Source organism: Geotrypetes seraphini, chromosome 11 (genome assembly GCF_902459505.1).
Source record: "Geotrypetes seraphini chromosome 11, aGeoSer1.1, whole genome shotgun sequence".
Taxonomy (NCBI): domain Eukaryota; kingdom Metazoa; phylum Chordata; class Amphibia; order Gymnophiona; family Dermophiidae; genus Geotrypetes; species Geotrypetes seraphini.
Window position 1 is genome coordinate 120195631 of NC_047094.1, and position 17888 is coordinate 120213518.

At 42.4% G+C, this 17888-nt stretch overlaps 1 protein-coding gene across 6 annotated transcripts in view; it reads right to left on the reverse strand.

The window, feature by feature from the left end:
• The window catches only part of CDH22 (cadherin 22), a 393963-nt gene that overhangs the window by 285068 nt on the left and 91007 nt on the right, over positions 1-17888 (reverse strand). The window contains exon 1 of one of the 6 annotated variants that reach the window (XM_033914506.1): positions 10857-10947. The exons of the other annotated variants lie outside the window; for them this stretch is intronic. The gene's annotated coding sequence lies outside the window, so the exon portion shown is untranslated. Of the gene's footprint in view, positions 1-10856; positions 10948-17888 lie in introns of those variants that run through there. 6 annotated transcript variants of the gene reach the window in all.

Consider the following 17888-nt stretch of genomic DNA (forward strand, 5'->3'; position numbering starts at 1 on the left):
CAATATGTTTCCAGGGAAAAAGGCTAGCGAAGGGAAACCAGAAAATGTTCATTTCCTGTTTCCTGTGTCATTTGAACGTACATTTTGTATGGGGGTTCCCCTCTTTGTGTTATCATAAGAGGACACAAAATTAAAAATTTCTAGCTCCTCAGATCCAACCATCACCCCCTGCATGATCCAAGCTCCTCCTTTACTCCCCCTCTGGGCGTACCACCACAGTGGTCTAGTAGGGTCTTTTGGGGGTAGGAGCAATGCTGTTCCACTCCTGCCCATGGCTGTATCTGATATGGCAGCCAGAACATTTCTCCAAAGTCTCACAGTACTACTAGCATCACAAACTATGGAGAAAGATCACGACTTCTATATTGGATGCTGCTGTGGCCATAGAATGGAGTAGATCAATATTATTCACCATGGGCTCTACTAGACCCTTAGGAAGGAAGGTTTGAGGCTTTTTTTTGGGGGGGGGGAGGCAGATGGCCTTGAATCACAGGGGAGCCATTATTTTCAAACCTCTTGCTAGTAAATGAAACCCAGCCGTTGTCTTGTACGTTAGGAAATGGTTGACCATCCCTAGTAGAGGCTGCTACTGGAAGAGCTCTCTCTGCAGTTTGCTGCCGACTAGGATTCTTTCAGCTACCAAATCAAACTCTGAGGGTCTCCATGTGTGCCTTATTTTGCTTTAACCAGTACTGATCCTTCCAAGAGAGGTTTAGCACCATATTTTGCACCTGGATAAGGGTAAGGCAAGGCTGAGTAACCAACTTGTACCAAAATGTTGAAGCAATTACTAATGATCAGAGTGTGCTCAAAAGAGCAACAAGGTAAAAGTCATTTCCATTTGTAGCGCATTTCAATCATCAGAAAGTTGATTAATTTCAAAGTGGCTGTCTGAACCTCAGCGGAGCTGTCCAGCTCATGGTGCTGAACAGCAGTGACATTTATTGGTCATTTTTATTATAGATTACATTCTGTTTATTTCACAGCTCTTTTCTCAATTCTCAAGTGGAAAATCATGGCTACCTGAAAATGTCCCTAACACTTTAAAACTTGTATTATTTCATTTCAGTTTCTCCGGCAAACTTGGGAGCATTGGTCTCCCTGCCTCCACACTGTTCCTTCCTGGGCCGTTACATTTTGTAGAAAAGGACTTTTTCAAGATCTCTTCCATTCACTGCACCACCAGAGCACCACTGCATCACTGTCATTAGTTATAATTAAAACCAGAAATATTTTCAACATAGTAGGTAACAATTCCAGAATGGAATGTAGATTGAGCTACCTGCTGTATTGGTCCTAAAGCTCTCGAGTTATAGTAGGCAATGCTACCTTTTAAAGAACCAACAACTCAGTGGCAACTTTGCGCTGCTATCTGGCCTCTACTTCTGGGTGATGGGAATCTCAGTCATTATACAATGATTTTCAGAGGTTCAGACCCTAGACATTTTTATGTGGATTATCTATTTGTTTTAATAAAGCCTTCATCTTGGACATCAACTCTTCACAATTCTTTTGTTTTATTGGTCGTGTTCTCTTTGTGGAGGGATTAAGGTCAATTTTCTTGTTGCGGCAAGCTTCAGGATGCATACAAACCAGCTCCTAGAGTAAGCCAACAAACTACAATGGCTGGACTAAATAGGAGTTGGAATGCATTTCCACTTATGATAACAGATTTAAATTCTTTTCAACTATTTTATAGAACCCTGAAAACATTATTATTTTCTAAATAGTTAATGAACCACTCCTCTTACAAATGATCTAGATACAGGGACGAAGTGTGAGATAATAAAATTCGCAGACGACATCAAACTATTTAGTGGAGCTCGGACTAAAGAGGACTGCGAAGAATTGCAAAGAGACTTGAACAAACTAGGGGAATGGGCGACGAGATGGCAGATGAGGTTCAACGTTGAGAAATGTAAAGTGCTACATGTGTGAAGCAGAAACCCGAGGTATAGCTATACGATGGGAGGGATGTTATTGAAGGAGAGTACCCAAGAAAGGGACTTGGGGGTAATGGTGGACATGACAATGAAGCCGACGGCACAGTGCACAGCGGCCACTAACAGAGCGAATAGAATGCTAGGTATAATCATGAAGGGTATTACTACCAGAACGAAGGAAGTTATCCTGCCATTATATTGGGCGATGGTGCGTCTGCATCTGGAGTACTGCATCCAATATTGGTCGGCGTACCTTAAGAAGGATATGGCGTTACTCGAGAAGGTTCAGAGGAGAGCGACACGTCTGATGAAAGATATGGAGAACCTTTCATACGCTGAAAGATTGGAGAAACTTGGACTCTTTTCCCTGGAGAAGAGGAGACTTAGAGGGGATATGATAGAGACTTACAAGATCATGAAGGGCATAGAGAGAGTGGAGAGGGACAGATTCTTCAAACTTTCGAATAATAAAAGAACAAGAGGGCATTCGGAAAAGTTGAAAGGGGACAGATTCAAAAGGAATGCTAGGAAGTTCTTCTTTACCCAACGTGTGGTGGACACCTGGAATGCGCTTCCAGAGGGCATAATAGGGCAACATACGGTATTGGGGTTCAAGAAAGGATTGGACAATTTCTTGCTGGGAAAGGATATAGAAGGGTATAGATAGAGGATTACTGCACAGGTCCTGGACCTGTTGGGCTGCCGCGTGTGCAGACTGCTGGGCACGATGGACCTCAGGTCTGACCCAGCGGAGGCATTGCTTATGTTCTTATGTTCAATCATTATTATCAAACTTATGACTGTTAACTGAGTCGAGATCCATACTCTTGGAGATGACCCAGTCTATAAACTTAAGTTGTAGTTTAGTTTTAGCTAGAAGAGGATTAAACTGGGGGGGTTGAGGGCGGGGGGGGGGGGGGGTGGAGGTTAATGCTGGATAGATGGAATTGAAGACTAGCCCAAAGTTGATCATCACTAAGCTGGAAGCCCAAGGAACTGGGATGGGCCAATAAAAGAGCATCAACAATTCAAGATCAGAACATCTTGAAAACTTTTACTGCAATGTCATTTTGAAAGCCTTAATACCATATTGCTTTGAATGATGGAACAAACATTCTAACCATGTTTTTACTCTACTTCCACTTAAGTCACCATCTGAAAATGTGATCGCATCAGTGAATCATGAACCCTACCATCCAACAGATCTCTCAAAACAAACAGTGCACTCTAATGCATTATTTGTCACAGGGCCCATTTTCATATAATGAGCTCTGTGACAAAAAACAAAACACATTGTCACGAGAAAAAGAGGAAACTGGATCTCCACACACAAAAAAATAAACAACCACCAAAGAAACACAAAAAGTGGTTCCTCCACTATACTTCAACCGGGGAAATGAATAAAACTGAACATTGTGAAGAATTGATCAAAGGAAGTCTTTATCGATGCTAGTCAAAGTGACCCAGGCAAAGTGACTTTGCCCGGGTCACTTTGACTAGCATCGATAAAGACTTCCTTTGATCAATTCTTCACCAAAAATACCCCAAACATACACGACAATGGTGCCAGCATACATTTTATTTATACGTTTTATTTGGACTCCAACCTACCTCTCGTCCTACTTTGAATTTTTTAATTCAAATAAGAATACACAAAAAACTTACTGGTTTACGTTTCCATCGGTAAAAGCATGTCGTTATAAGAGATTCTAAGGAAAACCTTTTGCATTTCAGGCCAGTGCAATGAATTCATGTTGGAATACGCTTATTCCCCAAGCTCAGTCTTCTTATTTATTTAGAAAAATTCTTAACACTTATCTGTTTGATAAATATGTGACTTAATTGCCATTTTGTATTTTCTGAGAAGTTTTGTTATGCTTATGTAAGTAACTCACTGTTTGTGCACTTCCTTCTTGCTGTAAACCGCCTTGAACTAATGGTTTGGTGGTATATACACTTCTCCCTCGTTATTCGCAGGGGATAGGGGCAGAGCCGGAATGCGAATGGTGAAAAACCGCAAATATCCAGCGCTGACCCACCCCTGCCTCCCCTCCGGCATCCCGGCCTTATCTGGTGGTCTAGCAGGTTTTCAAGGCAGGAGAGATTTTCCTACGCTCCTGCCCCGTGCAGATCGCCAATAGGAAATGGCTCTGGGGAGTTCCCGTAGTCTCTCGAGACTACGACGGGAACTCCCCACAGCCATTTCCTATTGGCGATCTGCACGGGGCAGGAGCGTAAGAAGATCGCTCCTGCCCCGAAAACTCGCTAGACCACCAGGTAAGGCCGGGATGCCGGGGGAAGGCAAAAATATGGGTTGGTTTTTTTTCCTCTCCCCCCCCAAAAAAAAATCACGATTATGTGAAATTGCGAGTGTGGAAACCGCAAGAATAAAATTATTATTACTATTATCATCATCATCTATTAGTAAATGACCCCCCAAATAGTCTATTGTAGATTTGTTGATCAACTAAGGGAGTTTTGTACCAAGCAGCATTACAGTTCTTTTAAACTTTGATATACTGCCTAGGCCATCGGGATACAGGTGGTGTACAATACATTAAAATATCATTTATTTAAGAAAAAGAATGCTATTACAAAGGTAGGAATCACCTATTCCATTCTCATCTTAAAAGAAGAGAAAAAAATCAAGACATTTTCATAAGTAATGAGCGCAAATCAGCAATGAGGTCATTGCACATTACAAACAGCAGCTTGGTAACAAAACTTACACTAGCTGCATAACGCAGGTACATGCAAGAATTGGGCTTGACGGGCGGGTCAGAGGAGTGACTGGTTGTGTCACTGTGTGCTAGCTGTCAGAACTACCGATAGTGCAGCCGCACCGCTCTCGAAATTAAAATGTAGTAAAAGCGAGCCAAGTAAAGGGCAATCAAGCCATTGTGACATCACTGATGTTGGCTCTTATTGGTGGAATGAGACATTATGACATCACAATCTCAGCTCTGGTCATCAGAGGCTAAAACTTTTCACACTTTATTCCTTTTTCTATTCTGATCTCCCAAGTCGAGAATGACACGAGAACACATTTAAAACTCACGGGGACGGGGAGATTGAGTTCCTGCGGGGACGGGGATAAATATGCCCCCGTGTCATTCTCTAGCATCGCATGCAGTCACTCTACTTGCATCCCAGTAGCGTAGATGCTGTCAGTGCATTGCTCCCTGATATCTGATTCCCCTCATCTTCGATTACCTTTTCCAACACCACCCTTGATCTCCAATCCTCTGGAACCCCTCCCCCCCACCAAAGTTTATTTAAAATGTGTTAATCCGCATATCAGAATTTCTAAGCGGTACACTCCGAGTTTTAAAATTAAGGTATTACATAAAATAAAACAAATAGGCATACAGAAAAAAAATGAATCAAACAGACGTACTTGAACAAAAAGGGAGAGGGGAGAACTACATCATGTATAGGACAGAAGATCAATAAAGGTAAGGACATGGAGGGAAAACCCATTTGTATAAAGATTAGAAAGAAGGCATGGAATATTGCTACACCTTGGGTTTTGGCCAGGTACTAGTGATCTGGATTGGCTACTGGGCTTGATGGACCATTGGTCTGACCCAACAAGTCTATTCTTACGTGAGCCAAGTATAGGACAATTAAGCCATTGTGACATCACTGATGAGGTTGGCTCTGAGGCACTATGAAAAGAAGCATTATGACATCACAATCTCTGCTCTGGAATTTTGCTCTCAGTGGGGTTCCAGAATCTTGTTATTCTTTGAGATGTCAGAATGTTGCTACTCTTTGGGTTTTGGCCAAGTATTAGTAACCTGGATTGGCCACCATGAGGACTACTAGGCTTGAAGGACCATTGGTCTGACCAAGTATGGCTATTCTTATGTTCTTACGTGAGCCAAGTATAGGACAATCAAGCCATTGTGACATCACTTATGAGGTTGGCTCTGAGGTACTGTGGAATGAGGCATTATGACATCACAATCTCAGATCTGGAATGTTGCTCTCATTGAGGTTCCAGAATCTTGTTAATCTTTGAGATGTCAGAATGTTGCTACTCTTTGGGTTTTGGCCAGGTCTAGGGACCTGGATTGGCCACTGTGAGAACAGGCTACTGGGCTTGATGGACCATGGTTTTTACCCAGTAAGGCTATTCTTATATTCTTATAAGGCATGGAAATCCACAATTTAAACTTTATAAGTCAAAGGCATCCTTGAATAAGAAATTTTCAAATTAGCTTTGAGACGGTCTAGAGATTTTTCTTCCCTCAGATGAGTCGGCACAGAGGTCCAAAGTAGTGGCGCCTTTACAGAAAATATATTCGAGTTCATTGCACTAATATTTCTTAAAGAAGGGATAAATAACAGATGTTTCGCATTAGATCCAGTTCCCCTGGTTCCAATTCTGCTCCCCAGAATTTCAAACCTTGTTCCCCGGGCCTAAATGCTTTCCTCACCACATTGATACTTGACACCTCCGGGACCCACCCAGAGGACTGATCTGGTAGTCAGTGGAGCTAGGTCAGAGGACCCTCTGCTTCCACTCAGGACTATGCTGGGATGCAAAATGGTTGCCATGACCCCAAGCAGTTCTGCCACTAAGTAGCATCCTTCCATTTGTCCATAAGGATGAACAAATGACATGGAAAAGACAACTTCTAATTTTGTCATAGTAAAATATATCAGAAAGATGAAATCACCACTCCATGCTAACCTTTCTGGGAGTAAAAACTTGGAATGACCTACCAGAAGCAATCAGAACAGAAACCAGCTACACCTCTTCTCTTTGACAACTGATACTATTAGCATTTCCCCTTTTCCCCTCCCTCTTCTTAGGCCTCTCCTCCTTGTTCTCACCTGTCCCCTCCCTTCCTATACCTTCCCTTCCTCTCCCCCGCTTTCCTTTTACCTGTAAGTCGCCTAGAGCCTCGCCTAGGTATGCACGACTCACAAATGGAAGATTAGATTAGATAAGATTCTGGTACACTGAGCCGAGAGCCTTAGTAGTTGAATAAGGTACCAATAGTCGTGATGGAAAAAGCGGTTAGCCTGTAAGCCAAATTTTAAAGACCAGAATCATAATTTTGAAAGTCAAGTCGAGTCCCTTTCATTTGAAAGGAAACTCTGCAATGAGAGGGCATAGGATGAAGTTAAGAGGTGATAGGCTCTGGAGTAATCTGAGGAAATAATTTTTTACGAAAAGGGTGGTAGATGCGTGGAACAGTCTACCGGAAGAGGTGGTGGAAACAGAGACTGTGTCTGAATTCAAGAGGTCCTAGGATAGGCATGTGGGATCTCTTAGAGAGAGGAAGAGATAATGGTTACTGCGGATGGGCAGACTGGTTGGGCCATTTGGCCTTTATCTGCCATCATGTTTTTATGTAATTCTGTGTGCGATAGGAAGCCAGTATTCAGCTTTCAACAATAGTGTTACAAGGTCCCATTTCTTCACTCCCTTAATAAAGCTTTACCGCAGTGTTTTGGATAATCTGCAGATGATGAACATCTGATTGATGAACACTGGACAGTAATGAATTACAGTAATCGATATTACTGATACCTAGTGAAAATATTAGTGCTCTGAGAGAACTTTCAGGGAGTTAAGCTTTTAATTGAACATATGAATCTCATTTTATAACAACGTATATTGGAGATATATGAAATATGTGATTAAAAAGACAGCTCATCATCCAGTATTGCGTCTAGAATTTTTAAAGTAGAGGACATCATGACTGAGGAGCCTGCAACTAGTAGGAGGCAAGTGGTTACAAATGAATCTTCTGGTTAACCATCACAGCCTTGACTTTAAGCTCAAGGACAGGAGAGATGCATCAGCTTTTAAGCTTTCCCTGGAATACTGCTCGGGCTTTGATTGGTGTAGCACCTCAAGGTACAGCATGTCACAGACAAAAAGACCACTCTAAGTATATGATTTCCTCCCTTATTATACTTGAAATATCTACTACGTAACTCAAATACTATTGTATTTCAACTGGAGGAGTGTGGCAGAGTGGTTGGATCTATAGCCTCAGCACCCTGGGGTTGTGGGTTCAAATCCCGCGCTGCTCCTTGTGACCCTGGGCAAGTCACTCAGTCCTCCATAGCCCCAGGTACGTTAGATAGATTGTGAGCCCCCGGGACAGATAGGGAAAATGCTTTGAGTACCTGATTGTAAAAACCGCTTAGATAACCTTGATAGGCGGTATATAAAATCCTAATGAAAACTTGGTCCATATAGTGTATGAAAATTGTATAGTATAAAAATTGAGGCTTCTATATACACACTATGGGCTCCTTTTACAAAGGTACGCTAGTGGTTTTAGCGTACGTACCTAATTAGTGCGCGGTAGCCAAAAAACGACTGCCTGCTCAAGAGGAGGCGGTAGAGGCTAGCGTGTGGGGCATTTTCGCGCGCATTATTCCGTGCATTAAGGCCCTAACGCGCTTTCGTAAAAGGAGCCCTCTATGTTGACTTTTCTATCTCTTAAATTTGTTTTTATTTTTAATTTTTTTTAATCTTTCATTATTTCTATTTTCTCTCTCTTTGATTTTTGATCTTGGAAATGTATTATGGGCTCCTTTTACGAAGGTGCGCTACGGGTTTTACCGCACGCACCGGATTAGTGCGCTAGCCAAAAATCTACCGTCTTGCAGGGACACTCGTTGAACTGTCCTGCATGCCTTCGAGGCAGCGAGAGACACATATATTGGAGTAGAATAATCGGTTGAATGAATCGTCGATGAGACTGAAAATTGCCTGTGTGAAGCGAGGTGATGAGATTTGGGGGGGGGGGGGTTTAAATTGTGTACAGCCCCGATTTTTAGTCAGAGACTTTTTCTCTGGTTTCAGAGGGTTTTTTTTCTCTCTGGCTTTTTTCGGGGTGGGCCGATGATTAGATAAAGTACTCCTTATCGGAGCTTTATGCACCTGGAGTCTTAGATAAGATGACACTTTGAGGCCCTTTTTGCTTTATATAATAATTCTAATCTTATTGCCGCTTCATACAGACAATGTGAGATGCATTCTCGCTTTGCGAGTTCGATACTTGAGCATCTCTTTCCTTGAAACATTGATAGGGAACATTTACCTCGCCAGCCTACGCTAAAAACCTCTAGTGCCATTTAGAAAAAAGGAGCCCTATGTTACTATATCTGTCTATTGCTTTCTTTCTATTTTGCTGTGATCTCCATATTCTGTATTTCTTTATGTATGAAATATTTTTGAAACTGAAATTTAAGAAACAGAACACACACTAAGACAGTATCCAGTTAGCGGTATATGAAGTCGGGAATAAACTGGGTGGAGGCATGAGATATTATAAAGGAGAAAAAGACGCCTGCCTGCCGGAGGTGGAAGTTTATGAAAAGCAAGTTAATACGCTCTGAGCCGGATGGACTTGTGCCTTGGTCTCTGGTGGGCTACAGTTTAGAAAAAAAAAAAAAAGATCTCCAGTCCAGCTGCAGAGTGTTCCGATTTCATATTTCCCCCAACCCCTTGTAAAAATGGAAAACGGCGAACACCCACTGCCTGAGACGGCTTCGTTTTGCAGAAAATAGAAAGATGGTTTGTAATTAATAATGTACGCCACAGAGTACACAAACGGGCTTGTTTGTAAACTGAAGTGCAAAGGTAGGTTCTGCGTAGGCTGCATGTAATCAGGAATACATCTACAAAAGGCATTTATGCATTTCCATCTACACCATATAATTACGTATTTATATATATGTAAATGTATACGCTTCAGATGTTGAACAGTTTCAGTCTGGTCCAGGGACTATCGCAAGGCTAAAAATAGAGGGCTGGATTTTCAGCCAGCTTAGTTAGCAAATTAAGTCACGCAGATTGAGCTCGCTTACTTATTCTAGCAATGTCATCTTTTGCTCATAATGTCCTGCAAGGCATAAATGTTTGTGTACAGTCATGGGTGAAGTAAGGAGGGGGGGGGGCGGCGGACTGCGCCAGGCACAATGTGTTCACAGAGGGCGCTGGAACCTCTCCTCCTTTCCACCCATCGCTTACATCTTTAAGGGGTCCTGTTATTAAGGTGTGCCAACCGATGTAGCGAGCGTTAAATGCTAAGGCGCCCATAGACTATAACAGATGCCTTAGCATTTAGCGTGTGCGCTAAAACCAGTTAGTGTGCCTTAATAAAAGGACCCCTAGATGTCTGCCGGCGCAAGCAACATCTTGCTACTTGCCGCTCGCACTGACCGCTGCTCCCTAGACTAGGGGGACACTCGATGAAACCGCAGAGAAACACTTTTACAAACCAATAGGAGGAGATTTTTTTTCGTTCAGAGAATAGTTAAGATCTGGAACGCGTTTGCCAGAGATTGTGGCAAAAGCAGATAGCGTAGCTAGTTTTAAGAAAGGTTTGGACAAATTCCTGGAGGAAAAGTCCATACTCTGTTATTAAGATATGGGGGAAGCCTCTGCTTGACTTGGATCGGTAGCATGGAATGTTGCTACTTTTTGGGGTTCCGGAATCTAGCTATGCTTTGAGATTCTGCATGGAATCTTTGACATTCTTTGGGGTTCTAGAATCTTGTTACTCTTTGGGGTTCTAGAATCTTGTTACTCTTTGGGGTTCCGGAATCTTGCTATTCTTTAGGATTCTGAATGGAATGTTGCTACTCCTTGGGTTTTGGCCAGGTACTAGGGACCTGGATTGGCCACTGTGAGGACAGGCAACTGGGCTTGATGTACCATTGGTCTGACCCAGTAAGGCTAGTCTTATGTTCTGATGTCACTTCCAGGTCCTGTCCATGTCAATATTTATTTCACGTTACAAATTCAGTCTGGCGTGCACATGGAAGGGGAGGAGGACAACAACAAGACACCTAAACATAGAAATATTAATCCAGATCCAGACTTGAGGCAAGTAAACAGACAGAGAGGATGGTGATGCATACTCCTACAGAACACACCTGTGTCAGAGGTACGATTGGCACGCGAACAGCGCCAGTTGAAGAATCTGGGGCTGAGTGGATTCACAACTTCCTTGTTTGGGGAGAAAAGACCTCAGAGACCTTAACAAAAAAACCAAACAAACTTACATTTTAAAAGTTCTCTCTTAAACAGGTCAAATATCTATCATCGGTCTAAACAAAATCCTCCCCTCTATATTTCAATGTACAACTTATTTTAAACAAGGCTTATTCTGGAAAATAAATGCTTTATTGTGACAAGGAACACCAAAAAGGTGAACTTATGCACTTATCTTATGCTTGAAGGGGCCACATCCGGGCTTCCTCAGGGGTCTTAAGTGCTTATCGTAACAGCATAGACTCAGCAAAAATGTAAGTTTCCCGATAAGGTCTCTGCGCCTTTTCTCCCAAAACAAAGAAGTTAGGAATCCACTTAGTGTTTGGTTAATTTTATCACTTGCCACAACAGAACCCCCTACGCACACTTTTTCTAATTTCTTCAAGTCTGAAGTGTCTCAAGTCAGATGCAAGAGACTACAACAGCGCAAAATTTGCGTGGGGCTATGTGGGTTGTAGAGAAAACTATGGACCAACAAAAGCAGTTTAATTTGGGTGTGAAATGCCACAGGAAGGAGTGGCCTAGTGGTTGGAGCTCCAGGTTCAACACCCTGAGGTTGTGGGTTCAAATCCAGCTCCTTGTGACCCTGGGCAAGTCATTCAATCGTACCTGTTGCCCCAGGTACGTTAGATAGATTGTGAACCCACCAGGACAGGTAGGAAAAATGCTTGAGTACCAGATTGTAAACCGCTTAGATAGCTTTCCCCTCCCCCCCCAACTTTATTTATATCATTTTACAAATAGTACAGAAAATATTCAACAACAATCGAAGCAAAAGCAAATACACTGATGGCAGAAGCAAACTCTCCCCCCCAGCCCCAACCCACCACCCTATTGACCCAACACTTCCTCAAAGTACTGCTTAGATAACTTTGATAGGCTCTCATATTCTGTTACTCACTAACCTCCAACTATGTAAGTTCTACTCAGTTGTAGCATTATTTGTTATCATTGTAAACCGCACAGAACTTCACGGTCCTGCAGTATATAAACTGCTATTATTATTATTACATAAATACCTAAAAAAATAAAATAAAAATACAGATAACAAGACGGGCGTTATATGCTCAAATGTAGACAAACCACGTGAAAACCATACAGCAGAATTTTGTACAACTTGCAATGATTGTAGACAGAAAGCCGGTAAGCCCTCGTAGACCATAATGCCATAATCAATCCCACTTAATAGCAATGATCGTGGAACTATCCGGAAGACAGACAGGGGATGCAGCTTATTCCATAAGTATAACTTACTTAAAGAATAGTATCAGTTACTTGCATAAGTTAATTGCTTAATTGCATGCAAATTGGCACTTACAACTAATAATTGCAGTTGACATTAATTTGCAATTTACTGCACTTAGTTCTTTTACTAAGCTGTGCTAATAAATGGGATTAGTTCAGCCTTATTCGGTCTTTCCCACGGGCTGAGCGTATTTCCAACACCCCTGGTTTACTGCCTTCTTATCTGGTATCTTACCTGAAATTATTCAAGTCAAATAAATGTACCAGAAATTCCGGTACGTTCATCTTCCCTGCTCTAAAGGCCTTTCGTTCCAAAACCTTTTGGGACAGGACACTAGAATATCAAAGCGGGGAAGATGAATTCCTGGATGTGCCCTCTGATTGCCCAATCTCACTCTTATCTCAAATTTAGGAAATGATTGAAAACTTACCTATTTGATAAGCAAGAATGTTCACTTTTTTAATAGCATATTAACGATGGTGTATTTTTAATTAGGAATCTGCATTTTAATTGAATTGTTTCTATTGATGTTGTATTTAAATTAGCAATATGTTTTTGAATTGTATTTTTTTTACTGAAATGTCTCAGTTTCTCTTGTGAACTGCGCAGAACTACTGGCAGGGCGGTATACAAGAAAATAAATTATTATTATTAATAAAAGGACCCCTAAGGATGGCAAACTAAGGGCTCCTTTTACTAAGGTGCGTTAGGGCCTTAACGCGCGGTATGCTAAATTGCCGTGAGCGCTAGACCTTAATGCCAGCATTGAACTGGCGTTATTCTAGAAGTGTAGCCCTAAATACCCAGCTCCTCAATGAGGTGGTGGCCTTTTCGCTACTCAGACATAGGCGCTCTGTTATGAAATTACCCCTCCACGCCCACACAAGTTTATCATTTCATTTTCTCCTGGGTAAAATTTCTTTAGGATTAGCACATGCTCTATCCTTCTAAATCAGGGGTAGGGAACTCCGGTCCTCGAGAGCCATATTCCAGTCGGGTTTTCAGGATTTCCCCAATGAAGATGCACGAGATCTATTTGCATGCACGGCTTTCAATGCATATTCCCCGGGGAAAGCCTGAAAACCCGACTGGAATGCGGCTCTCGAGGACCGGAGTTCCCTACCCCTGTTCTAAATATTAATGTGTCCGGAAATGACAGGTGATGTGCTATTAGATTTTTTTTAGGTCGATATTTAGCGTGGTTTCACTGGGCAGAAGAGGCGCTACAATCTTCTAAAATCCCAGTGGTCACAGCTGAGTGTTTCCAGGTGAAAGTCGAGGAAGCTGAAGTGAATATTTCTTTTTTTTTTTAAGAACTTTTATTATTTTATTAAATTACAATAGTGTAATACAGTAAATTGACAACATGAAAATATTATAAGAAAAAACTATTACAAGCAGAAAGTATAAAATCATAACTATAACCGCCCCCCTTCCATCAATTATTGATATTAACAATATTAAATATCTTAATAAGAAGATTCAATATATTGACGTGAATATTTCTTAACAAAACTATTTCAGGAAGGTTTAGCTTTGGCTGAAGAAACGTCTCCATCAGGAGACTGACAAGCTGCCCGTCCCTCCTCTCTCTCACACACCAGCTCACAGCATCAGCTCTGATCAGATGCCACTCAGCTGCTGGTCCCCCAAACGGAAATCCCCTCCTCCTCTATTCTCACGTCCTCCCCCCTTCCCCAGAGCGTTCCCCTTGCTCACTCGGTTTGTCGGTACGCATTTGGAGCAGGCACACTCTACATCATGTTGACAGTCAAAATTACATCCAGAGCTTATGTTTTACACTCTGCCCTGTCAAAATTCACTGCAGCCCAGTGATCAGGACAAATTGAATAACATCCCGTCCATGTCAATATTTATTTCATTTTACAAATTCAGTCTGACGTGCACGTGGGAGGGGACGCAGCAGGGGAGCAAGACATCTAAACATAGAAATATTAATCTAGACTGAGGCGTGCAAACAGGCAGATGGGATGGCGCTGCGTACTCCAACAGAGCACACCTGTGTTTAAGTGGTTGGAGTTGAGCCCATCCGCGATACGAATGGACAGAAACCCTTTTAAAGAATTTCTATATAGGCAGTCCCCGGGTTAAGAACGGGTTCCGTTTTTTAAACCCGTTCATAAGTTGAATTTGTATGCAACTCGGATCTTTTATGGCGCACAGTCTAGAAAAGAGTTAAAGATTAACCCTTTCAGGACCAAGGGACATATTTGTCCCATAACTTTAAAATCCTATAAATTTTGATTGGGATAGTCTACAGTTCTAAATTTGATATGTACGGATTCCATATGATACTGCCTTTATGTAAACAAACTGGTTCCGACATTCATTCATTAGCGTCGTTGCCAGATTGACGAGAAGATTCACTTGCCACACTGTCCATAAGCCAGAAGTTTGATTTTAAAAAAAAAAAATGATATTTCACAAAAAAAAATCAATTTTTTGGCATCTGCAAGCCCTTTTTACCATAAAAATGTCGTCAAAACCACAAAAATTGGCCTACGATCCTTATGGTCCTGAAAGGGTTAAAGATACACAGGAGAACAGGAAGCAGTTTTTTATTGCTTCGTCCCCAGGTGTTATCCCCGGGTGCGCATTTTTTTTTTTACGCTTTCCTTTTAAAAGCTTAAATACTTTTTGAATCTATTAGATACCTATTCTATGACCCAAAACAACTCAAAGGGCTCCTTTTATCAAGCCGTGCTAGCGGAGTTAGCGCGTGCGACTTTTCATCACATACTAACCCCCGCGCTGGCCAAAAAACCTACCGCCTGCTCAAGCGGTCGGCGGCTTGATAAAAGGAGCCCAAAGCTTTTCTTGATAATAAACGGCCAATTCAAGTGCCTAGTGCTGATAGGAGGGAGTTGAATGACGAAGAATAATTTTTCTTTATTCTGAAAGGGAAGAACTAGAATGAAAGGAGTCCAGTCTTGATACCTGATTCTTGGTTAAAGAATGTTTTCTTGTTATAATAATGCTTCTTTTCCTTAAGATGTCCTCTTTTTTTTTTTTTTTAGGGGGCTTATAGGAAATTCAATTGCCTGAAATGATGCTACAGAACGTCTGTTAAATTTTACTTTAATGATTTGTATTGCAAATTGAATTTTGTTTCCTAATGCATGATAAATGCTATTAAATTTGAAATGATAATAAAAATATAATTTAAAAAACCATATTAAAGAACATTAAAGAAACAGTCCTCAAAATAAAGTACTGTAGTTTAAACAGAATGAAAAGATAGGTTTACACTTACTTTCATTCTTCATCCATTCCACTGTTCCCTCTCCACCACATCCAACATTTCTCCCTCTCTTTTCTCTCTTCCTTATGCATCTGTACCTCACGCCTCTCCCACCACTATGTCCAATATTTCTCTCTCCCTCCCTATGCCCAATTCTCCTCTTTTTTCATTTCCCCAAGTGCACCATCTCTCTCTTTCCCTCCCCACCTCAATATCTTTCCCTCACTCCCTTGCTTCTTCCATACTATGTCCCAAATTCATGCTCCCCTTCCTCCATTCTGTGTCCCAAGTTCACGCCCCCTCCATCCCAACTTTGTCTGAAGTCTCTTCCCTTCCTTCTGTGTCCCAATGCACCCGTCTTCCTCCCTTCCATGTCCCAACACGCTTCTTTATCCTCCTTCTCACTTGCCTCCCTCCCATGGGTGTTACCTCCTTTGGCTGGCTCCCTCCTCCTCACCATACTTCTCTTCTCAAAGCCGCGGTTGTGGTTCCTACACGCAGCCCACAACCGACATGGAAGTCTTGGATGATGCACTCTAAGTGCAAATTCTATAAATGGCAGTCCCATGTGGAATTATACAATACTAGTGTAAATCTGCAGTTTTGTGCTTAATTTTAGGCTTGAACACTTACATCATGTTAAAGGCTGGTGAGGGCATTTATCTCCCTGGCATGCCCCTCACCCACCCATGTCCCTCCCAAGATCACATCCCCTAGAAACTGTGGGTACACATAATTTCTAGAATACTGTGTTTCCCTGAACTAAGACAGTGTCTTATATTAATTTTGGGCCCAAAAATCATACTAGGTTTTATTTTCGGGGTAGGGCTTATTTTTTTCATGTTCATGATCATCTCTCCCTTCCTCTCCTTCACCCCAATTCTTCCTCATTCCTTTCTCTCCCCCACATGTGCAGCATCTTTCCTCCCCTCTCACCCATCCCCTTGTACCTTCCCTCTGCAGCATCTTTCTATCCCTCGCTCCCTCCCATCCCCCTGTGCAGCAAAACCCTTGCCCAGTTTCTATCCCTCCCTCCCTCCCCTTGTGCAGAACCCTTGCCCTGCTTCTATCTTTCCCTCCCTCCTTCCCCTTGCTTAGCAGAACCCTTGAGCACCTCCCCACCCCCACCACGCAGCCGATCCCCCGCTGACCCTCCCATCCTTCCAACCCATCCAAACCCCGCCGACCACAAACCCTACATACCTCCCTCCAGAGCAGTGTTGGGCCGGCAGCACTCTAAACAGGCTGCTTCACAGCCTTCTCCTGCTGTGGAATTCCCTCTGCCACATCACTGATGATGTCATCAGTAAAGCAGCACACAGAAGGCCCTGGCGGGAGAAGGCCTTGAAGCAGCCTGTTTAGAGTGCTGCCGGCTCAATGCCGCTCTGGAGGGAGGTATGTAGGGCTTGTGGTCAGCGGGGTTCGGTTGAGAGGGAAGGATGGTCAGCGGGGGATCGGCTGCATGGCAGAGGCGCACCAGGCGTCGGGACAAAGCGCTGCAGCCGATGAATCCAGGGACTAGGGCTTATTTTGGGGGTAGGGCTTATATTAAGACCTACCCCAAAAATCATGCTAGGGCTTATTTTTAGGGTAGGTCTTATTTTCGGGGAAACACGGTAGTTGCTAAGATCAGTTGCAAGGGCAAATGCTATTGGTGCCAATTTATGCTAATTCAAGTCAATACAGGGGTGTTAATAATAATAATTTTATTTTTTATATACCGCCATGCCAAAGTAGTTCGAGGCGGTTTACAACAAGAGCTGGACAGTCAGCGAAGAAATAACAATGAAGTCCTTGAATACAATGATGTCTTTGAATATATGAATATTTGTAGGGAGGAAGAGAGTCACATTGTAGGGACGTCAAGTGCAAGTAAGTAGAGCACAGGGGTGACTTTTTAAGAGTTCTTGGTTACAAATCGGTTGAACAGGTTGGTTTTAACTAGTTTTCTTAAGTTAAGGTAGAATGAGGAGTGCTTGATGAGATTGCCAATTCTTTTGTTGCACGCTGAATTGCCCTTTTTCTCTTTAATGTGTACGTGCAAATTTATGTACTTGGTACACAAGTTCGTAGAATCCAGGGGTAAGATGCAACTCTGTCCAAAGAATTGCTTAGGTTCCAATACAGGGCTGATGAGTTCATCTCAAAGGAGAGGTCAGGGCCACAGTGTTGACCTCCTTCAAACAATCCAGGAGAAGGTAATGCTCTGACGGAGTTCTAGACAATGAACGTAATTTCCAGGGTATAGAACCAAACAAGAACACAACTCCTTCAAGACTCCAAGAAGCTTACTGGAACAAATCCCTGCATCAGCACTTAAGAATTTAAATCTCCTAAGCCCTGCTGGAGACCTAGCAACGTAAATACAGATATGCAGACATGAACACCGTGACTACAGAGGAAAGC